The sequence below is a fragment of the Pongo abelii genome, chromosome 18 (assembly GCF_028885655.2).
Source record: "Pongo abelii isolate AG06213 chromosome 18, NHGRI_mPonAbe1-v2.0_pri, whole genome shotgun sequence".
Lineage (NCBI taxonomy): Eukaryota > Metazoa > Chordata > Mammalia > Primates > Hominidae > Pongo > Pongo abelii.
In genome coordinates, this window is record NC_072003.2 from 32,418,857 (window position 1) to 32,442,856 (window position 24,000).

The 24,000-nt window shown below is 45.7% G+C and overlaps 1 long non-coding RNA gene across 3 annotated transcripts in view; it reads right to left on the reverse strand.

Moving 5' to 3' along the window:
- Positions 1–23,615, reverse strand: part of LOC112129405 (uncharacterized) — a 39,314-nt gene extending 15,699 nt beyond the window's left edge. For all 3 annotated transcript variants that reach the window (XR_008514852.2, XR_008514851.2, XR_010137745.1), the window contains exon 1: positions 23,300–23,615. This is a non-coding gene — a long non-coding RNA (uncharacterized LOC112129405). The remainder of the gene's footprint in view (positions 1–23,299) is intronic.
- Positions 23,616–24,000: the final 385 nt, after the last annotated feature.

Sequence of the window (24,000 nt, forward strand, 5' to 3'; positions counted from 1 at the left end):
GCCAGGCACAGAGGCTCATAGCCTGTAATCTCAGCACTTTGGGAGGCCAAGGCAGGAGGATCACTTGAGCCCAGGAGTTCGAGACCAACCTGGACAACATGGCAAAACCCAATCTCTAAAAAAAGAAAAAACAAAAATTAGCCGGGCATGATGGCGGGCACCTGTAGTCCCAGCCACTCAGGAGGCTGAGGTGGAAGGAGCACTTGAGGCTGGGGGTGTAAAGGATGCAGGAAGCTGTGATCACATTATCGCACTATTTCACTACACTTTGGGAGTCCAAGGTGGGTGGATCACTTTGGTTTTCTTTGTTGTTGTTGTTTTGAGACAGAGTCTTGCTCTGTCACCCAGGCTGGAGTGCAGTGGTGCGATCTTGGCTCACTGCAAACTCCGCCTCCTGGGTTCAAGCGATTCTCATGCCTTGGCCTCCTGAGTATCTGGGATTACAGGTACATGCCACCACACCCGGCTAATTTCTGTATTTTTTAGTAGGGACAGGGTTTCACCATGTTAGTCAGGCTGGTCTCAAACTCCTGAGCCTCCCAAGTAGCTGGAACTATGGTATGCCACCATGCCTGGCTAATTTTTGTATTTTTTGTAGAGACAGGGGTTTTACCATGTTGCCCAGGCTGGTCTCAAACTCCTGACCTCAAGTGATCCGCCAGTCTCGGCCTCCCAAAGTGCTGGGTTTACAGGCATAAGCCACTGCGCCTGGCCTTTGAAATATCCTTTATAATAACCAAACTGGTAAACATGTTTCTCCGAGTTCTGTGAGCCACACTAGCAAGTTAACGTCACCCAAGGGCAGGGCCGGGAGGACCCTGATTTATTAGCCAGTTGGTTAGAAGCGCAGGTAAAAAAAAAACCTGGGGCTTGCAATTGGCATTGGAAGTGGGGGGCAGTCTTGTGGGACGCAGCCCTCACCCCATGGGATGTGACGCTATCTCCAGGTAGATGATGTTATAATTGGATTAAATCAGAGGACACGGCCGGGCGCGGTGGCTCACGACTGTAATCCCAGGACTTTGGGTGGCCGAGGAGGGCAGATCACGAGGTCAGGAGATCGAGCCCATCCTGGCTAATAAGGTGAAACCCTGTCTGTACCAAAAACACAAAAAATTAGCTGGGCGTGGTGGCAGGCACCTGTAATCCCAGCTACTCAGGAGGCTGAGGCAGAGGAATCACTTGAACCCGGGAGGCAGGGGTTGCAGTGAGCTGAGATTGCACCACCGTACTCCAGCCTGGACGACAGAGTAAGACTCCGTCTCAAAAAAAAAAAAAAAAAAAAAAAAAAAATCAGAGGACACCCAGCTGGTGTCTGCAGTAGAACTGATTGCTTGCTTGATGTGTGATATGGTTTGGATCTGTGTCACCGCCCAAATCTCATGTCAAACTGTAAACTCCAGTGTTGGAGCTGATGCCTGGTGGGGGGTGATTAAATTGTGAGGGTGGTTTCTCATGATTTAACATGGTTTAACACCATCCCCCTTGGTTCTGTCGTTGTGAGAGTGAGTTCTTGTGAGATCTGGTGGTTTAAAAGTGTGTGAAACTGGCCGAGTGCGGTGGCTCATGCCTGTAATCCCAGCACTTTGGGAGGCCGAGACAGGTGAATCACCTGAGGTCTGGAGTTTGAGACCAGCTGACCAACATGGTGAAACCCTGTCTCTACTAAAAATACAAAAAATTGGCTGAGCGCAGTGGCCACGCCTGTTATCCCAGTACTTTGGGAGGCCGAGGCGGGTGGATCACGAGGTCAGGAATTCGAGACCAGCCTGACCAACATGGTGAAGCCCCGTCTCTACTAAAAATAAAAAAATTAGCCAGGTGTGGTGGTGCGCCCCTGTAAACCCAGCTACTCAGGAGGCTGAGGCAGGAGAATCACTTGAATCTGGGAGGCGGAGGTTGCAGTGAGCCAAGATCGAGCCACTGTACTCCAGCCTGGGAGACGGAGTGAGACTCCATCTAAAAAAAAAAAAAAATTAGCCAGGCGTGGTGGCACAAGCCTGTAATCCCAGCTACCTGGGAGGCTGAGATAGGAGAATTCCTTGAATCTGGGAGGCGGAGGTTGCAGTGAGCTGAGATTGTGCCATTGCACACCAGCCTGGGTGACAAGAGCAAAATTCCATCTCAAAAAAAAAAAAAAGTGTGTGTGACACCTACCCCTTCACTCTCTCTCGTTCCTGCTCTGGCCATGTAAGACGTGCCTGCTTCCCCTTTACTTTCCGTCATAGCTGTAAGTTTCCTGAGGCCTCCCTGGAAGCTGAGCAGATGCTTTCTTTACAACCTGCCGAACCGTGAGCCAATTAAACCTCTTTTCTTTATAAATTACCCAGTCTCAGGTATTTCTTTACAGCAGTGTGAAAATGGATTAACGCAGTGTGCAACCCACACACATCTGACGTCAGAAGCAGGCTGTGAGAGTTTCAGGAGAAACGGAGCTTGTTGTTTGTACTCATTTATTTTAGAAACCAAACTTGAAACTGAAAAATCTAAAACACAACTTAGTAATATAATAAATTATGAAAATATTCTATCATAAAAACAAATGTGGGGTCGGGTGTGGTGGCTCACTCCTGGATTCCCAGCACTTTGGGAGGCTGAGGCAAGTAGATCACCTGAGGTCAGGAGTTCAAGACCAACCTGGCCAACACGGTGAAACCCCATCTCTTCTAAAAATACAAAAAATTAGCTGGGCATGGTGGGGCACATCTGTAATCCCAGCTACTCAGGAGGCTGAGGCAGAAGAATCACTTCAACCAGGCAGGCGGAGATTGTAGTGAACCAAGATCGCACCATTGTACTCCAGCCTGGGCAACAAGAGGGAAACTCTGTCTCAAAACAAAACAAAACAAAACAAATACAAATATGGGCATTTTAAGTAAAATGAGAATACTCCTTTTGATGTGATATTAGCCAAATCTTTGGTGAGTTTTTTTTTTTTTTTTTTTTTTTTGAGATAGAGTCTTGCTCTGTCACCTAGGCTGGAGTGCAGTGGCGCGATCTCGGCTCACTGCAAGCTCTGCCTCCCGGGTTCACGACATTCTCCTGCCTCAGCCTCCCAAGTAGCTGGGACTACAGGCGCCCGCCACTACACCTGGCTAATTTTTTGTATTTTTAGTAGAGACGGGGTTTCACCGTGTTAGCCAGGATGGTCTCGATCTCCTGACCTCATGATCTGCCTGCCTTGGCCTCCCAAAGTGCTGGGATTACAGGCATGAGCCACCGCGCCCAGCCTGGTGAGTTTTATAACTTCCCTTTCTCTGCCCACCTCCAACCCAGCTATTGGGTTTCTCTGTTGAACAATGTTAGCACTTCACTAAAGACTGCTGCCTGGATGTGAGGGTGATCTGGCTGCAATATCTGTTACCCCACTGATCGCCAGGGTTGATTCAGCTGACCTGGTTAGCTAGGTGCGTGTCCCCTTCCTCCCTCACTATTCCATGTGCAACCTCCCAAAGCTGTGTGCTCAGTCAAAGAGGACAACCATCCCCGATAGACAAGGACCAATCTTCGGTCAAGGGCATACAAGTAGCTGTGCTCCCCTGCTAGACCCTCCCAACAAGCTCTTAAGACAGCTGTCTGCCAATCTGTATCCAGAGTTGGAAAAAAGAAAGAAAGAAAAGAACTTGTCCCAGAGTGTTTCTTACCGAGTTATAAATTAGTTGTAATTTGGAAAGGGAACATTCTGTGGTAGATAGTGATGGAAAATTCAAAGATCAAAATATTAAAGGATGTATATTCTGAGAAAACTTGCATTCACATTGTAGTTTTACTTTTGTTTTTGTTTGTTTTGAGACAGGATCTTGCTCTGTCACCCAGGCTGGAGTGCAGTGGTGCGATCTTGGCTCACTGCAGCCTTGACCTTGTGTGCTCAAGCAATTCTCCCATCTCAGCTGAGACCACAGGTGCATGAAACCATGCCCCAGTAATTTTTAATTTTTTGTAGAGATGAGTGTCTCACTATGTCACACAAGTTGGTCTTGAACTCCTGAGATCAAGCGAGCCTCCTATCTCAGCTGCACAAATTACTGGGATTACACGCCTGGCCCAGAACAAATTTAAAAAAAAGTTGTGTGTGTTTTTCAATATCTCATGATGCAACACTACAGAACCACACACACACACACACACACACACACACACACACACACACACATATATATATAAATCTATCTCCCTATAAAAGCCAAACAAGACAAGCCTGGGCCACATGTGGCTCATGATCTGTCAGCTGGAGGTGTCTTCTTTTTTTTTTTTTTTTTGGAGACAGTCTTGCTCTGTCACCCAGACTAGAGTGCAGTGGCGTGATCTCGGCTCACTGCAACCTCCGCCTCCCAGGTTAAAGCGATTCCTCTGCCTCAGCCTTCTGAGTAGCTGGGATTACAGGTGCTCACCACCTTGCCTGGCTAATTTTTGTATTTTTATGTTTTAATATTTTATTTATTTATTTATTTATTTTGAGATAGAGTCTCACTCTGTCACCCAGGCTGGAGTGCAGTGGGACGATCTCGTCTCACTGCAACCTCCACCTCCTGGGTTCAAGCGATTCTCCTGCCTCAGCCTCCTGAGTAGCTGGGACTACAGGTGTGTGCCACCACGCTCGGCTAACTTTTTGTATTTTTGGTAGAGACGGGGTTTCACCATGTTAGCCAGGATGGTCTCGATCTCCTGACCTCATGATCCACCCACCTTGGTTTCCCAAAGTGCTGGGATTACAGGCGTGAGCTACCACGCCTGGCCAATTTTGGTATTTTTAGTAGAGATGGGGTTTCACCATCTTGGCCAGGCTCGAACTCCTGACCTCGTGATCCACCTGCCTCGGCCTCCGAAAGTACTGGGATTAAGGCGTGAGCCACCGTGCCCGGCCTGTTGGAGATGTCTTCTAAGCACAACTGGGGGCGGTCATGGCATTCAAGACCAGCCTGGGCAACATGATGAAACCCCTTCTCTACAAAAAATACAAAAATTATCTGGGTGTGGTGGCAGGCGCCTGTAATCCCAGCTACTTGGGAGGCTGAGGCAGGAGAATCGTTTGAACCTGGGAGGTGGAGGTTGCACTCCAGCCTGGGCAACAGAGCAAGACTCCGTCTCAAAAAAAATAAATAAATAAAATAAATAAACATAATTGAACAAGCTCCCTTGGAAGTTCCCTGAAGTGGCTGTGGAGGGACCCTCCTTATCTTGGCCTTTGGTGGTGACAGCTGGGGAGCCTGCACTCAGATGGCCTTAAATCAGGGTGTCTCTGACCTATGTGCTATTAACATGTTGGGACAGCTGATTCTCCTGCATGTCCTAGGATACTTAGTGGCATTTCTGGCCTCTATCCACTAGGTGTCAGAAGGATCCCCCTAGCTGCCATAACCAAAAATATCTCCCAACATTCCCAAATATGCCTTGGGTGGGGAGAAGGGAACAAAACCCACCTAACTGAATGAAGCATTTTAACCAATTAACAGACCTGCCCGCAGAGCTTGCAGCCAGTTCAGGAAAAGGCCTCCTGCGGAACCAGACCCACCCGGCTGCAGGGAGATCCACTTGGGTCTCCTCTTCATTTCAGTGCTACCAGAGAGGAGTAAGATGAATAGCAGTTGGTTGAGTGCAGTGGCTCACACCTGTAATGCCCGCACTTTGGGAGGCTGAGGCGGGTGGATCACCTGAGGTCTGGAATTCGAGACCAGCCTGGCCAACATGGTGAAACCCCATCTCTAGTAAAAATATAAAATTAGCCAGGCATGGTGGCACATGACTGTAATCCCAGCTACTCGGGAGGCTGAGGCACGAAAATTGCTTGAACCTAGGAGGTAGAGGCTGCAGTGAGCCAAGATCACTCGGCTGCAGGTGGCACTCCAGCCTGGGCGACAAGAGTGAAACTCCATCTCAAAAAAAAAAAAAAAAAAAAAAAAAAAAAAGCCTGGGCGCGATGGCTCACGCCTGTAATCCCAGCACTTTGGGAGGCCAAGGCAGGTGGATCATGAGGTCAGGAGATCAAGACCATCCTGGCTAACATGGTGAAACCCCAACCCCATCTCTACTGAAAATACAAAAAAATTAGCCGGGCGTAGTGGCGGGCACCTGTAGTCCCAGCTACTCGGGAGGCTGAGGCAGAAGAATGGCGTGAACCCAGGAGGTGGAGCTTGCAGTGAGCCGAGATCACGCCACTGTGCTCCAGCCTGGGCAACAGAGTGAGACTCCATCTCAAAAAAAAAAAAAAAAAAAAAAAAGGAAAGAAAGGAAGAATAGCAGAACACTAGCCCTGGAGGAAAGGAATGAATAAGATAATGCACCACGAACCAAGAAGAGGCTTGGGAAGATGCTGCAATTGGAGAACAAGACAAAGTTCTGGAAGTTACAAATATGACTGACCAAATTAAAAAATCCATCACAGCCTGGGAAACATGGCAAAACCCCATCTCTACAAAAAGTAAAATAATTAGCTGGGCATGGTGGAGTGCATCTGTACTCCCAGCTACTCAGGAGGCTGAGGTAGGAGGATTGCTTGAGCCCAGGAGGTCGAGTCTGCAGTGAGCTGAGATTGCACCACTGCACTCCAGCCTGGGTGACAGAGTGAGACCTTGTCTCAAAAATTAATTAATTAATTAATTAAGTTAAATAAAAAACTAATCAAAGGAAGGTATGGGTGGAAAAGTTTTGAAACACCTCTGAGGATGTAGAGCAAAATGCCAAAAAAAAGAAAGAAAGAAAGAAAAGAAAGGAAAATATGAAAGAAAAGAGATGGAGAATCAATTCAATCCATATTTGTTTAACAGATGTTCCAGAGAGAACATAGCTGGATGTGATGGCACGTGCCTGTGGTCCCAGCTACTCATGAGGCTGGGGCAGGAGGACTGTTTGAGCCCGGGAGGTTGAGGCTACAGTGAGCCGTGATGGCACCACTGCACTCCATCCTGGGCAACACAGCATGACCTTGTCTCAAAAAACAAAAACAAAGACAAAACTCAGGAAGAGAGAACAGAGAAAATGAAGGGGAGGGAACAACGAAAGAAGATTCCATTTGATTGAGAGATATTTCAAGCAGAGGAGTCTCTGCAAGTGGTCCTCACCTCAGCGTCCCCTGGAATCACCTGAGGAGCTTTGAAACCACTGATCCCGAGATTCCTGCTTCCAGCCAAGTGGAGTCACAGGGGCTGGGTCCGCCCTCCTGTCTGAAACCATCACCACCACCACAGTGACAAAAACAGACCCAATACGTGGAACAACGGCGTTCAAAACGCTGAACATCAAGCAATGAGAGAAAGTAATAAAAGCGATGAAATCCCAGAGAGAAAGGACATCAACAGTCCTTTTAGGACCGTGCAGCTTACTGCTTCGAGAGCGTTTCCAAAGTGTGGGGCAGGGCAAGGGGGATGTGGGTTGTTGGAGCCCAGAGGATTCGCAGAGTTGAGGAAATGGAGTGGCTGAGTCCAAGGAGACCACAGCAGCTAGAGCTTAGATAATGGAACACCTACAGGACAGAGCTGCACAGAGAGAGAACCCCAGAGAACTTCAGAGGATTCAGCAAAGAACTAATCAGCACATGTGTGTGAAGAAACTCTCCAAGGCCAGGGAAAGAACCAGCTGAAAGGATTTGAGGAAACAATGCCCAAGATTCACAGGAGGTAGGGCCAGGACCTCTTCCCACCGGCCAGCTGGAAAAACTGATCATTCCCTAGGCATGAGGTGGAGCGTTCAGGAAGGTCTTGTCTCAGTAATGGGGAATAATTAAACCTAGACTTCCAGTGCAGTGGCTCATGCCTGTAATCCCAGTAGTGTGGGAGGCTGAGATGGGTGGATCACTTGAGGTCAGGACTTTGAGAACAGCCCAGGCAACACAGCAAGACCACATCTCTTAAAAAGGCCGGGCAGGCACGATGGCTCACACCTGTAATCGCACTGTGGGAGGCCAAGGTGGGCAGATCACTTGAGGCCAGGAGTTCAACAGCAGCCTGGCCAACATGGTGAAACCCACTCTCTACTAAAAATACAAAAATTAGCCAGGCATGGTGGCGTGTGCCTCTAGCCCCAGCTACTCAGGAGGCTGAGGCAGGAGAATCACTTGAACCCCAGAGGCGGAGGCTGCAGTGCACCGAAATGGCACAACTGCACTCCAGCCTGGGCAACAGCAAGACTCTATCTAAAAAAAAAAAAAAAAAAAAAATTAAGCCTACACTGAGCATTGGTCTGGACCTGTCTAACAAATCATAAAGATTACACAAATATTTGGTGTTCTACAAGGTAAAATTTACAATGTCTGATAAGCAATCAAGGATTACCAAGCATAAGGAAAAAATTAACAGAATGAAGTAATAACTTACAGATTGGGAGAAAACATTTGTAAGCAATACATCCAATAAGGTGTTAATACCCAAAATATATAAGAAACTCAAAAAACTCAGAGTGAAAAAAACAAATAAGCTGATTTAAAATGGGCAAAGGACCTGAACAGATATTTAAAAAAAAAAAAAAAGACACAGAAATGGCCAACAAATATATGAAAAAATGTTCAACAGCACTAACCACCAGGAAAACGCAAATTAAAAGCACGATGAGATATCACCTGTTGGTGCTGGTGTTGGTGAAGATATGGAGAAAAGGGAACCCTTACCCACTGTTCGTGGGAATGTAAATTAGTACAGTCATTCTGGAAAATTATATGGAAGTTCTTCAAAACATAGGCTGGGCGTGGTGGCTTGCATCTGTAATCCTGCACTTTGGGAGGCTGAAGTGGACAGATCACTTGAGCCCAGGAGTTTGAGACCAGCCTGGGCATCATGGTAAAATCCCCGTCTCTACAAAAAATACAAAAATTAGCCAGGCATGGTGGCATGCACCGTAGTTCCAGCTACTCGGGAGGCTGAGGTGGAAGGATTGCATGAGCAGGGGAGAGGTGGAGGTTTGCAGTGAGCCAAGATAGTGCCACTGCCCTCCAGCCTGGGTGATAGAGCCAGACTCATTTAAAAAAAAAAAAAAAAAAAAACACAACCAACAAAACGAAAAAACTAAAAACTAGAAGTAGACTTACCAAATGATCCAGCAATCCCACTTCTGGTTGTATATCCAAAGGAATTGAAAAATCAGTGTGTCAGAGATATCTGCATTTCCAGGTTCACTGCAGTGTTATTTACAACAGGCAAATCATGAAATCAACTTAAGCATCCATCAGCAGATGAAAGGCTAAAGAAAATGTGGCCAGGCGCTGTGGCTCACGCCTGTAATCCCAACACTTTGGGAGACCAAAGCAGGCAAATCACTTGAGGTAAGGAGTTTGAGACCAGCTTGACCAACATGGTGAAACCCCCATCTCTACTAAAAATACAAAAATTAGCTGGGCATGGTGGCAGGCGTCTGTAATCGCAGTTACTTGGGAGGCTGAGGCATGAGAATCGCTTGAACCTGAGAGGCAGAGGCTACAGTGAGATTGCACCACAGCACTCCAGCACTCCAGCCTGGCTGACAGAGTGAGACTCCATCTCAAAACAAAAAACAAACAAACAAAAAACAGGCTGGACGTGGTGGCTCACGTGTGTAATCCCAGCACTTTGGGAGGCTGAGGCAGGCAGATCACCTGAGGCCAGGAGTTTGAGACCAGTCTGGCCAACAGGGTGAAACTCTGTCTCTAATAAAAATACAAAAATTAGCCGGGCATGGTACGGAGCACTCCTGTAATTCCAGCTACTTGGGAGGCTGAGGCACGAGAATTGCTTGAACCCAGGGGGGCGGAGGTTGCAGTGAGCCAAGACCAAGTCACTGCACTCCAGCCTGGGCGACAGAGCAAGACTCCATCTCAAAAAAAAAAAAAAAAAGGAGATGAAAAGATAGAAAAGATAAAGAAAATGTGTATATATACACATTTGAATAGAATACCATTCAACTTTAAAAAGAAGCAAGAAGCAAATCCTGTGATTTGCAACTACATGGATGAAGCTGGAGGACATTATGCTGAGTGAGTGAAATGAACTAGGCCCAGAAAGACAAATACCGCATTCCGGCATGTTCTCACTTAAATGTGTAATCTGAAATAATTGAACTAATAGAAGCAGAGAGTATAATGGTAGTTAGCAGAAACTGGAGGTGGGGAGGAAATGGAGTGACTTTGGTCAAAGAGTACAAAGTCGCAGCTAGACAGGAAAAAATGATGAGTATTTAAGATGATAAACGTGTTAATTAGCTTGATTCAATTACTCTATGCTGTATCTATATATCATAACAGTATGGTGTACCCCATAATTGTACATGATTAAAATTTATAGAATGCTTTTTAAAAATTGGAATATGAAGATGAACTTCAATGGCAAAAAAATTCTTTTTAACCCAAAAGATGAGATTGGTTTAAAAGCTCCCCACTCTTAAGAAAAGATTACCAGGCAGGCAAGGAGGCAGAGAACATGACCATATTAAGAAGAATAATCAGTTAATGGAAACCAACCTAGAACTGACACAAATGTTACAATGAGCAGAAAACATTAAAATAGTTATTATAACCGAATGCCATATGTTAAAAAATTAAGTAGCGATAAGGAGATACAAAACAAAGGCCCAAGTCAAGCATCTAAAAGATTACAATGTCAGAGATGAAAAGTACACTAAATAGGGTTGATAGTAGATTAGACATTGCAGAAGAAAGCCTTAGTGAAGTTGAAATCATAGCAAAAGAAATCCAAAATGAAACACAAAGAAAAAATTTTTTTTTTTCAGACAGAGTCTCACTCTGGCTGGGGTGCAGTGGCACCATCTTGGCTCACTGCAGCCTTGACCTCCTGGGCTCAAGCGATCCTCATAGAAAAAAAACAATTTTTTTTTAAGACGGAGTCTCACTCTTGTCTCCCAGGCTGGAGTGCACTGGCGCAATCTTGGCTCACTGCAATCTCTGCCTCCTGGGTTCAAGTGATTCTCCTGGCCCAGCCTCTCGAGTAGCTGGGATTACAGGCATGTGCCACCACACCCCGCTAATTTTGTATTTTTAGTAGAGACAGGGTTTCACCATGTTGGCCAGGCTGGTCTTGAACACCTGACCTCAAATGATCCACCCACCTCAGCCCCCCAAAGGGCTGGGATTACAGGCGTGAGCCACAGGGCCAGGCAGAAAAAAACAATTTTAAAGAATGAAAAACATGGCTGGGCACAGTAGCTCACACCTGTAATCCCAACACTTTGGGAGGTCAAGGCATGAAGATCACTTGAGGCCAGGAGTTTGAGACCAACCTGGGCAACATAGCTAGACCCCATATCTACAAAAAAGAAAAAATTAGCCAGGTGTGATGGTGTGCACACGTAGTCCCAGCTACTTAGGAGGCTGAGATGGGAGGATTTCTTGAGCCTAGGAGGTAAAGGTTGCAGTGAGCTATGATTGTGCCACGGCACTCCAGCCTGGGTGACAGAGTGAGACCCTGTCTGGAAAGTAAAAAGAAAACCGCATCAGTGAGCTGTGGAATAACTTTATGCAGGCTAATATGTGAGTAATTGGAGTTGAAGGAAAGGAGAGATAGAGGGGCATAGAAAAAATACCTTAAGGACTAATAGCTTAACAGTTTCCAAATTTGATGAAAATCATAAATCTACACATCCAAGAAGCTCAACAATTCTCTAACACAAGAAACTACACCAAAGCACATCATAATCAAATTGCTTAAAGCCAGTGATAAAGTGAAAATCTTAAAGTAGCCAGCATCTAGGTGCGGTGGCTCATGCTTGTAATCCTGGCGCTCTGGGAGGCCAAGATAAGAGGAGTTCAAGACCAGCCTGGGCCACGTAGCAAGACCCTTGTCTCTTCTTTTCTTTTCTTTTTTTTTTTTTTTTTTTTTTTTGAGATGGAGTCTTAATGTGTCGCCCAGGCTGGAGTACAGTGGTGCGATCTCGGCTCACTGCCAGCTCGGCCTCCTGGGTTCACGCCATTCTCCTGCCTCAGCCTCCCCAGTAGCTGGGACTACAGGCGCCCGCCACCATGCCCGGGTAATTTTTTGTATTTTTTAGTAGAGACGGGGTTTCACTGTGTTAGCCAGGATTGTCTCGATCTCCCAACCTCGTGATCCGCCCACCTCGGCCTCCCAAAGTGCTGGGATTACAGGTGTGAGCCACCATGCCGGGCAGCAAGACCCTTGCCTCTATAAAAAAAAAAAAAAGACCGAGTGCAGTGGCTCATGCCTGTAACCCCTGCACTTTGGAAGGCCAAGGTGGACTGATCACTTGAGGCCAGGAGTTTGAGACCAGTCTGGGCAACATGGAGAAACCTTGTCTCTACTAAAAATACAAGAATTAGGCCAGGCGTGTGACTCACATCTGTAATCCCAGCACTTTGGGAGGCCAAGGTAGGCGGATCACCTGAGGTTGGGAGTTCGAGACCAGCCTGACCAACACGGAGAAACCCCGTCTCTACTAAAAATACAAAATTAGCCGGGCGTGGTGGTGCGCATGCCTGTAATCTCAGCTACTTGGGAGGCTGAGGCACAAGAATCGCTTGAACCGGGGAGGTGGAGGTTGCAGCTGAGATCACACCATCACTGCACTCCAGCCTGGGTGAACAGAATGAGATTCTGTCTCAAAAAAAAAAAAAAAGCCAGACGTGGTGGCGTGTGCCAGCTAGTTGGGAGGTTGAGGCAAGAGGATCACTTGAGCCCGGGAGTTTGAAGCCAGCCTAGGCAACATTATAATGAGACTGCCATCTCTTAAAAAAAAAAAAGGGAGGAGGATTAAGAGAGTGGATTAGTGGTTGGCAGGGCTAGGGAAGAGAGGGGAATGGGCAGTGACTATTGGGCATAGAGTTTCGTTTCGGGTTGATTAAAATGTTCTGGATAGTGGCATAGGTTGCACAACTTTGTGAGTATACTAAAAACCACTGAATTGTACTTTTTTTTTAAGATAACATCTCACTCTGTTGCCCAGACTGGAGTACAGTGGTGCAATCATAGCTCACTGTGTCCTTGAACTGGGCTCAACCAATCCTCCTGCCTCAGCCTCCGCAGTAGCTAGGACTACAGGCACAGATTTTTTTTTTTTTTTTTTTTTGAGACAGAGTTTCGCTCTTGTTGCCCAGGCTGGAGTGCAATGGCACGATCTCAGCTCACAGCAACCTCCGCCTCCCAGGTTCAAGCCATTCTCCTGCCTCAGCCTCTGGAGTAGCTGGGATTACAGGCATGCGCCACCATGCCCGGCTAATTTTGTATTTTCAGAGACGGGGTTTCTCCATGTTGGTCAGGCTGGTCTTGAACTCCCAACCTCAGCTGATCCGCCCGCCTCAGCCTCCCGAAGTGCTGGGATTACAGGCATGAGCCACCGCGCCCAGCCAGGCCCAGCTAATTAAAAAAAAAAAAAAAAAAACCGAGTGTGTAGGCTGGGCACGGTGACTCACGCCTGTAATCCCAGCACTTTGGGAGGCCGAGGTGGGTGGATCACGCGGTCAGGAGATCGAGACCATCCTAGCTAACACGGTGAAACCCTGTCTCTACTAAAAATACAAAAAATTAGCCGGGCATGGTGGTGGGCACCTATAGTCCCAGCTACTCAGGAGACTGAGGCATGAGAATGGTTTGAACCCGGGAGGCGGAGCTAGCAGTGAGCCGAGATTGCGCCACTGCACTCCAGCCGGGGTGACAAAGCAAGACTCTGTCTCAAAAAACAAACAAACAAACAAACAGAAACGAGTGTGGTGGCACACGCCTGTAATCCCATCTACTCAGGTGGCTGAGGCAGGAGAATCGCTTGAATCTGGGAGGAAGAGGTTGAGTGAGCCGAGATCATGCCACTGCACTCCAGCCTGGGTGATAGAGCAAGACTCCATCTCAAAAACCAAAACAAAACGAAGGAAGGAAGGAAGAAAGTGAGGGAGGAAGGGAAGGAAAAATTATCAGAATTAATAAGTTACTTTGGCCGGGCTTGGTGGCGCACACCTGTAATCCCAGCACTTTGGGAGGCCGAGGCGGGTGGATCACGAGGGCGGGAGTTCGAGACCAGCCTGGCCAACATGGTGAAACCCCATCTCTACTAAAAATACAAAACTTAGCCAACTGTGGTTGCATGCGCCTGTAGTCCCAAGCTACTCGGGAGGCTGAGGTGGGAGAATCACTTGAACCCAGGAGGCAGAGGTTGCAGTGAGCAGAGATCGTGCCATTGCACTCCAGCCTGGGTGACATAGTGAGACTCCGTCTCAAAAAAAAAAAAAAAAAGTTACTTTCACTTTGTAGGATGCATGATGGATATATAGAATATATATAAGTAATAAAGTTTCTATGAGTGGAGGAACACCAGGGCTCCTGTTTCGTGGGAATTGGATAAAACCACAGGGACACACATGGAGTGGTTTTAAGGAGAGGAGAGTTTAACAGGCAAGAAAAAACGGAGCAGAAAGAAGGAAGAAGCTCCCCTGTACAGAGACAGAGGGAGGGGGGCTCCAAAGCCAAGAGAGAAGACCACAAGTGCGGCAGATACCAGCCAGTTATATGAGTAGGCTGGAGTAGGCGGTGTCTGATTTGCATAGGGCTCAGGGGATTGATTTGACCAGGCATTTTATTCATGTAGCCCTTAAAAAAACTGGCCCTCCCACCCTAGCCTTTTAATATGCAAATGCAGGGTGCAATGATGTTTTACAGAGGTGGGGATATGTGAGGGCACCCATGTTGCCAGGCACATGTGGGGGCATGTCCTTGGGTGGTTCAGTTTGCACCATTTGGAGTTAGATGGCTTCTAGGCAAGAGGAAACAATTTGAGTTACAGTATTGAGTATACAGGGTTCAAATATTAATACAAGACATATAAACAAGAGACAGCTTAATAAAGGGGTTAAACCAATTCCATAAAGAAGACAGGAATTCATTAAAGAGGGATTGTAGCCACCTGGGGCTGAAGCCAGCATTTTCCCTGAGCCTGTCAATGATTTTGATTTCATCTTTAAGTACCTGTAGATTTCCCTCTACTTTAGTAGAGGTTTTAATCCAGAAGCAGCATGTTTCATTTAAAAGTGCATCACTAAACCCAGTAAAAAGTCCTGGCAGATTCGATGATAGTAACTTTTATGCTTCCTTTTCGTTAGTAACTACTATCCCTGCTATAAGGATAATAAGCAGAATACTACAGCAATGGAAACTGTCCAATATTTCAGCTTTAAGGTGCTACCGTGTATAACCCTATTGAAAATAGTGGGGTGAGTACAGCAATTCCCACAAGTGTGGTGTAGTAGATAATTTCCATTTAAAATTTTACTTGCCAAGATATAGAATTTCCCTTTGGGGGTTTATGAAGTTCTTTTGTTTTATTTTCCCAAACAAAGAAATCTCCAGGCTATGGGCACCCTACTCACTTTTTTTTTTTTTTTTGAGACGGAGTCTTGCTCGGTCGCCCAGCCTGGAGTGCAGTGGCGCGATCTCAGCTCACTACAAGCTCCGCTTCCCGGGTTCACGCCATTCTCCTGCCTCAGCCTTCCGAGTAGCTGGGACTACAGGTGCCCGCCACTGTGCCCAGCTAATTTTTGGTATTTTTAGTAGAGACAGGGTTTCACTGTGTTAGCCAGGATGGTCTCAATCTCCTGACCTCGTGATGTGCCCGCCTTGGCCTCCCAAAGTGCTGGGATTACAGGCGTGAGCCACCGCGCCCTGCTTTTCTTTTTTTTTTTTAAAGACGGAGTCTCGCCTTGTCACCCAGGCTGGAGTGCAATGGCGCGATCTCGGCTCACTGCAACCTCCACCTCCTGGGTTTAAGCTATTCTCCTGCCTCAGCCTTCCTAGTAGCTGGGATTATAGGCGCACACCACCATGCCCAGATAATTTTTTTGTATGTTTAGTAGAGATGCGGTTTCACCATGTTGGCCAGGCTGGTCTCAAACTCCTGACCTCAGGTCATCCACCCGCCTCAGCCTCCCAAAATGCTGGGATTACAGGCGTGAGCCACCGCACCTGGCCCCTACTCACTTTTATTACCTGGCAGAATTTATAGGATAATTGCCCAGAACCAGTATGTTGATTCAGATTTTTACATTCTCCATTCCTTTTTTTTCTTCCAAGCTGCAGATCACCACTTGATTTACAGAAATAAACAGGTTTAGTCTAAAATGTAGGCAAAAAGCTTAAAAACAATTAATGAGACTAGGATTTCATGACAAATGTATGATAAGCTTTGGAGCACAATTTCTCCAGGTCTCATTTTTGGTAAAAACAAATTATGATAGGACCATGTGTGTTGTTTGTAGAATAAACTTTAGTTTTATACTTGGCCTGATTATTTGCATGAAGTGCAGCAAGAATGGTTATTTCTTTTTTCTTTTTTTTTTTTTTTGAGACGGAGTTTCACTCTTGTTGCCGAGGCTGGAGTGCAATGGGGCAATCTTGGCTCACCGCAACCTCTGCCTCCCAGGTTCAAGCTGTTCTCTTGCCTCAGCCTCCCGAGTAGCTGGGGTCACAGACGTGCACTGCCACACTCAGCTAATTTTATATTTTTAGTAGAGACCAGGATTTCTCCATGTTGGTCAGGCTGGTCTCGAACTCTCAACCTCAGGTGATCCACCCGCCCAGCTTGGCTTCCCAAAGTGCTGCAATTACAGGCATGAGCCACCGTGCCCAGCCAGGAATGGTTATTTATATTATTTCTACATAGGCCTTTTGGATTGGCTTTGATGAAACTTTGTTCCACAAGGAATTTCAGATAAGACCTTTAAAGCCGAGCCCAACTATGGGTTTGTATCCTCAAATACCTGTGGGTTGGGTGATCCTCTCCCCTTGAGATTCCAAGATGAACTTGGAGCTCCCAGGCCTGTTAGAAAGTGACACTCTTTACTGACCATAGGTTAAGAACCCTGTGTGGGGACTGTGTAGTCTAGCTATGAGGCCAGTTCTCTCCAAGGGGCTTTTATTGGGTCTGCATGTCAAGCTTGATTCCTTAAAGGGAAACACACCCTTTCAGTGAAAGCCTTGGTAAAATAACCAGTTTTTCCAATTGTGTCCTGTTGACAAAGAAAATTGACTCTTATTGCACTGATGCAAACAACCTTATTGCCATAAGGTAAGAGTACTCACAGATAGTCTCCACGTTCTAGAGGAACTAGGCAGAGAAAAATAAACATGCTCCAAATTTTGTTCACAGGCATATATCTTACTCAATTATTTATTTTATTTTATTTTATTTTGAGATGGAGTTTCGCTCTTGTTGCCAGGCTGGAGTGCAATGGCGTGATCTTGGCTCTGCAACCTCCACCTCCTGGGTTCAAGCAATTCTCCTGCCTTAGCTTCCCGAGTATCTGGGATTACAGGCATGCACCACTACACCCAGCTAATTTTGTATTTTTAGTAGAGATGGGGTTTCTCCAAGTTGGTCAGGCTGGTCTTAAACTCCCAAACTCAGGTGATCCACCCTCCTTGGCCTCCCAAAGTGCTGGGTTTGCAGGCATGAGCCATGGCGCCCGGCACCTTACTTAATTATTAAAGGCCGTAAATAGTTCAAAATAAGTTTTTTTGACTCTGAAAAACAAAACAAGAATCCCTAAGTTATCTTAGGGACTCTCATGCATATTTGCAATATTCCAAGCAAAAGTTAAAAAGGTTGCTTTGGCCAGGTGCGGCAGCTCACACCTGTAATCCCAGCACTTTGGGAGGCTGAGGCGGGTGGATCATGAGGTCAGGAGTTTGAGACCAGCCTGGCCAACATGGTGAAACCCTGTCTCTACTAAAAATACAAAAATTTGTTGAGCGCGGCGGTGGGAGCCTGTAATCCCAGGCTGAGGCAGGAGAATCACTTGAACACAGGAGGTGGAGGTTGCAGTGAGCCAAGATTGCACCATTGCACTCCAGCCTGGGTGACAGAGCGAGACTCTATCACACACACACACAAAAAAAAAAGCTGCTTTAACTTTTTGAGTGCAGTCCATTTAGTTAACTTTTGTTTTGCTTGATATTTGTGAATATGTCCATTCTTTATGAGTCCTGTATTTTTTATTCCAATGTTACAATCTTCAAAGCTATTAAAAACCTGCGTTTGAGAACACCTGTTAAAGTCCTTAATATAGCTTGATTATAAACCATTTTTTGAGAAGGAACAAAGCAAGACAACAATTGTTCGCGAATGACAAAATTTCCAGGATAGTTACAGTTAAATCTTTACAAATCTTTTATAACCTTTTTACCAAAGGACAGATTAGTGTTTTAAGACCTCCTTGCTATGCTTTTATTTCAATGCTCAATTTATGAAAAGACCATATAGATACTACGAGAGAAGACAGTGTAGTGTTTCTACCATGCATTTCATTGCAAGGCAACCCAAAGCCAATTGGCTTATTTTGGTAATTAGCCCATTCCGCATGGTAGTCTCATCTCTTTGTCGGGGGTGGGGATGTTTTTTAGGTGCCCAAGAGCATGCTTTTTTTTTATTTATAACTACTATTATGCATCCTTTACAGTGTATTTTCTACCTAGTTATTACACATCAAAGCTCTTTTATAATGTGAAGTAATTTGATGCCCCCAAAACTCAAAACGGTAGATAACACAATACATAGCAGAACAGAGCCTTTGGTTTTGAGAGGGAACTATCTGCTTTTAATTTTGGGGGTTTCATGAGGAAAACAGGTTTTTTTCCAAAACGGGGTTTGTGGCACCTCCTCTGTTTTTCCTAAGGAGTTCCATGCTGTCAGAAGTTATCTTAGGGACTCTCATGCATGCATTAAGAGTGGTTAAGACAAAAATGAAGAAAAATAATTCAGTTGACTGAGAAGAGCCTTTTTCCAGAAAACAAGATTCAAGAAGAGAAAAACATAAAGGCTTTTTAAGTATACCTATAACTTGAATATCCACTTTTAATTAAGCTGAGTGCTCTAAGAAAAGCCTTCAAAATCCCTTGTTACTTGACTTTAGCCATGCCAAGCAGTTAAGATTTTTGGCTTTTGAACTTTACAAAAAGTAACCTCACAGGTGAAACCAATGAGCCTTAATTAGGTTATGACTTAACCACAAGTGTACAAGGTATTTTCAAAGGAGTGATAGGCAGCTTTTGAAACTGTCATTGCAAAACTGTGACTGAGACAGTGAAAGAGAAGAGATCCAACCCAAATAACTCCATTTTGTTTCCAGCCCCCAAGCTGTCCTTGCCCATCCCTGGGTGTAGGCTGGACCAACTTTGGGAGGGGTGAGTTTACAGTTATTAAACTATAGATAGTTTATAGTTATTAAACTATAGATAGTTTATAGTTATTAAACTATAGATAGTTTAAAACAAAGATGATATCAGCCCTTTCTTAAGATATACTTCCCTCTTTCCTGGGGACCAGATCAAGAAACTAGCCATAAGATTAAAAACCAGGCTGGGCGCGGTGGCTTACGCCTGTAATCCCAGCACTTTGGGAGGCCGAGGCGGGCGAATCACGAGGTCAGGAGTTCGAAACCAGCCTGGTCAACATAGTAAAACCCTGTCTTTACTGAAAATACAAAAGTTAGCCAGGCGTAGTGGTGCGCACCTGTAATCCCAGCTACTTGTGAGGCTGAGGCAAGGAGAATCACTTGAACCTGGGAGGCGGAGGTTGCAGCAAGCTGAGATTGTGCAACTGCACTCCAGCCTGGGCAACAGTGCAAGACTCCGTCTCAAAAAAAAAAAAAAAATTACATATAGAAACCATGGCTTAGGAGCTATGCACCTGGAGGCTACAAGATTTTGACACTCCCTAAACTACTCTTAAAATGAGTGCTTAAGATATTTTGTAAACCCTGCCCTTGATGGATCAGCTGGCACCACCCAGATTGACAAACCGGCTTATCTGATTTTGTGGCCCTCACCCAGGAACTGACTTAGCACCAGAAGACAGCCACCATTATAAAACAGTGGAGACTCAAACAAAGTATTGCCACGTTACGGGTCATGTTTCCAAGGACATGAAACAGGATGAAGGCCTGTAGCCGTTTGTTAGTGACCATTTTGTTGGGCTCGCTCGAACGCCAGGCTTATGGGGTCCTAGGCCTGCATCCTAACCTAAGATACCCTTTCTTAGGGAAAGACATGCAAAGCACACCAGATTGTTTACAGCTTAAGACCAACCTCACAAATCCTTTTTTATTAATTAGAAATTTACAGAGAATATAAACAATGATCCTTTTTATCACTTTTACCAGTTTGCACAGGGAGAAACCAAAAGCCCGTCTGGTAAGAAATGTTTACCCTTTTGTCAGCATACCAGGCTTGTGTGTCCCCTTCCCCCTAGCTCAACTCTAAGCCAAGCATTTTAACATTTGGAAAATTAACTTTTCCCAGGTTGGAAGAACATTATAAAAGAGATAGAAGCCATTTTAAACCGTGAAAGAAGGAAAAACACCACAGAAAGGAGTTCCAATTAGGGTTGCCAAGAGGTATTGCCTCTTTTCCTATTGGAAATATTGTTTCCCTTATTTCTTTGCTTTCCCTATTTTTTCTTTCCCCTTTTGGCCTACTATAGGAGACCTATTGATTATCTCCAAAATTTTCTTCTGCTTGCAGAGCTGCCTGTTTTAGCTGCAGTTAGGGTTTGGCTTAAGAGCAGCATAACATTCCTCCATGAGAGGTTAAATACCTGAGTTAAATTTTGGAAACCTTCTGTATACCTATCAGGGTCATTAGAAGATTGGACGGGCGCAGTGGCTCATGCCTGTAATCCCAGCACTTTGGGAGGCTGAGGCGGGTGGATCATCTGAGGTCAGGAGTTCAAGACCAGCCTAACCAACATGGTGAAACTGTCTCTACTAAAAAAAAAACCCACGAAATTAGCTGGGCATGGTGGCGCATGCCTGTGAATCCTAGCTACTTGGGAGACTGAGGCAGGAGAATTGCTTGAACCCAGGAGGTGGAGGTTGCAGTGAGCCAAGATCACGCCATTGCACTCTAGCCTGGGCAACAAGAGCAAAACCATGTTTCAAAAAAAAAAAAAGAAAGAAAGAAAGTCTCCCTTTACTTGCCTAAGGTCCTATAATGAGAAGGGAACTTGAAGAGGCCCCAAATAAAGGAATCCTCAGGTGGTTCCCCTGGAACTGGCTTCTCTAATTTTGAGTAATCATTCTCTTTGGGCCTGCCTGATATGATTGCTAAAAAAGCTAGGCTGATATTGCAACACTTGCAGAAGTTTAGTAAAAAGGCCATGCCCAGCCGGGGGCAGTGGCTCAGGCCTGTAATCCCAGCACTTTGAGAGGCCGAGATGGGCGGATCACGAGGTCAGGAGATCGAGACCATCCTGGCTAACACGGCGAAACCCCGTCTCTACTAAATATACAAAAAAAAATTAGCCGGGCGTGGTGGTGGGTGCCTGTATTCCCAGCTACTAGGGAGACCGAGGCAGGAGAATGGCATGAACCCGGGAGGCGGAGCTTGCAGTGAGCCGAGATCGCGCCACTGCACTCCAGCCTGGGCAACAGAGTGGGACTCCATCTCAAAACAAAACAAAACAAAACAAAACAAAACGCCATGCCCTTGTGTAAAAGAAAATAGGCCACTTTTTCTTCAAAGTTTCAGGGATGAAGGAGTACCAGTGCTTTAAAATATACTCGAGGGCAGGCATGTTATACATGATCTATTTCCCATCTAGAAAGAGAAGTAAGAATGAAAGCATTCTTTTAGTCTCCTTCCTTTTGGTATGTGATCCAGGATGGAGACAAAAGCAGTAGGGTGCGTTCCCCCAACTATCTTCTCTCCGTGGTTTCTGGATTCCTAGCACCTATTTAAATGTGCCGCCCATGACCTGTGACTGCAGGCGTGACCCTCCAAGCCATGACATCAGAGGAACTCAACTTTTGGGCCTTAGTTTAGTCATGCTTTCCCCAAGCAGTCTTAGTCCTCTGCCTTTTATTTCCCTTTGACCTCCCAGACCTGTGTGGCCTTTGTGCCTTCCTAAAAAAATGGATTTCAAGAAAAATCATGTAATTGGGCAAGACCCCTTTAAGGGAGGGGGCATGCTAGATTGAACTCTATATCCTGCTATTATGGCCTATGATAAAACATTTACCCGTAGGAAAATGGTTCCGGTTAACTTCCAGACTTAAAATTTCCTTACTAATTAAGTACTATCTTAACTGGAGACAGAATAGGTGCCTTAAAAGAACGTAGGAAGCAAATGGCCATTTTTCTACTGATGGGACAATATTACGACTAAAATCTGGCTGCAGAAGACATTTTACTCCTAACGGTTAAAAGCAGAGCCTTCCCGTTCACAGAAATAGCAGTAGAAAAGCGCAAAATGGAAAAGTTGCGAAGCTGCAATGTACCGTAGAGAACCAGCAATGTGTGTCATGAAGAGGATTTTTATTTTCATTAGGTGGCTTAGAAATACCACGTGCTCGCCAGACAAACCAGAGAGAAACGTTTATTGCGTTACTGGCTGCCGTGATTCACGATCTCTTCTAACAGACCTGTTTCCCTGAACTGTGAAGATTCCTGCACATTAGACACACAGAGAAGGTAAGAGACCATGGATAGAGACAGAAAGAAAGTTGGCCACAGGATAGTTGAGGATTCCCTGCCAACACCCGGCTGACGGAGGCTGCATCCGATCCAGAGGCCTCTGAATCATGCCAGAGTGTGCCCTGACCAGACATTCTCAGTCGCCTCAGAACTTTTCCCAGCCTCGCATGATGGCAAGGTCTCCCCGTGAAAATGTGGAGTATGATGAGGTTTCTCTTCAAATAATCTCATCAATCTTTTATTCTTTAATTTATAGTACCCCCTCCTTTTTTTCTCCTTCTTTCTCCTTTTTTCTGTTTTGCCTTTGTTAGATGCCCAGGCACACCACAGTACCAAGTGTTATGAGTACCAGCTCACATTCCTTTCCTTATTTGGAAAAATGACTAACTTTCTAGCTCATTACGGACACCCCTTCCCCTTCCTCTCCACTTGATTTTACGTGCCCACCGTATCTTAAAAAATGAAATGTTTAGCCAACCAGGATTAGTTTAGATTGTACGACCCAACCCCAGCCAATGGGGAAAGGGTACAGGGGCAGGACTTGCATCGGGAATAAAGGCTCTCATGTCCCTTTGTTCAGGTGTGCTCTCAATGGCAACTGGCCAAGGAGGCAACCCTCTGTGCAGAAGTAAAATTGCTTTGCTAAGAATCCTTTGTTCGAGTGTTCAATTTCCTTAGGATTTTGAGCGTTATCCCTAACAAAAAGAAGCTAGTTCAAACATGGCCAACATTCCCAGTACGTGGGTAATGGGGGATTCTCCATGTTCTTCCCAGCAAGCCTCACATCCGAGTCTTTAGTAAGGCAGCCAATGCTAAACGTATGTATTAGGCTGATAGACGCCCGTTTGATTTATTTTAATATAGAGGCTAAGAGTGCCTCGTAATGATAGAACAGATTTTAGGATTGCTCCCATACTCACCACTACAACGAAGGCTGTACTTTGGATTTTCCTGGCCCACGCACCAAAATGATACGGCTCTGATGAGTGGAGGAGCACCAGGGCTCTTGTCTCATGCAAATTGGATAAAATGACACAGATACACGTGGAGTGGTATTAAGGAGTGGAGAGTTTAATAGGCAAGAAAGAAGGGAGAAGAAGAAAAGAAGAAGGCACCCCTGTACGGAGACAGAGGGAGGCGAGGCTCCAAAGCCAAGAGAGGAGACCACAAATGCGGGGCATACCAACCAGGTATATGAGGAGGCTGAAGAAGGTGGTGTCTAATTTGCATAGGGCTTAGGGGATTGGTTTAACCAGGCATGTCATTCATATAGCCCACAAAAAAACTGGCCCTCTCACCCTAGCCTTTTAAGATGCAAATGCAGGGCACCATGATGTTTTACACAGGTGGGGATATGTAGGGGTAGCCATGTTGCCAGGCACATGTAGGGGCAAGGGCAAGAGGACAACGGTGGCAATCGCCATGTTTGGGTGGACCCAGTTTCTAATGGTCTGCATTTGCATATCAAATGCTGCTGGCTGGGCTCTAAGAGCCAGGGCTTTCCTGGTAAACCAGAAATGTTTCTGGAGTTGCTTTAAAAGAAACAACTTTCCAAGGACCTCTTTTCCTCTCCATCTGCCTAAAGTAATTTTTTAATAACTTCTATAAGTACATGAAAAGA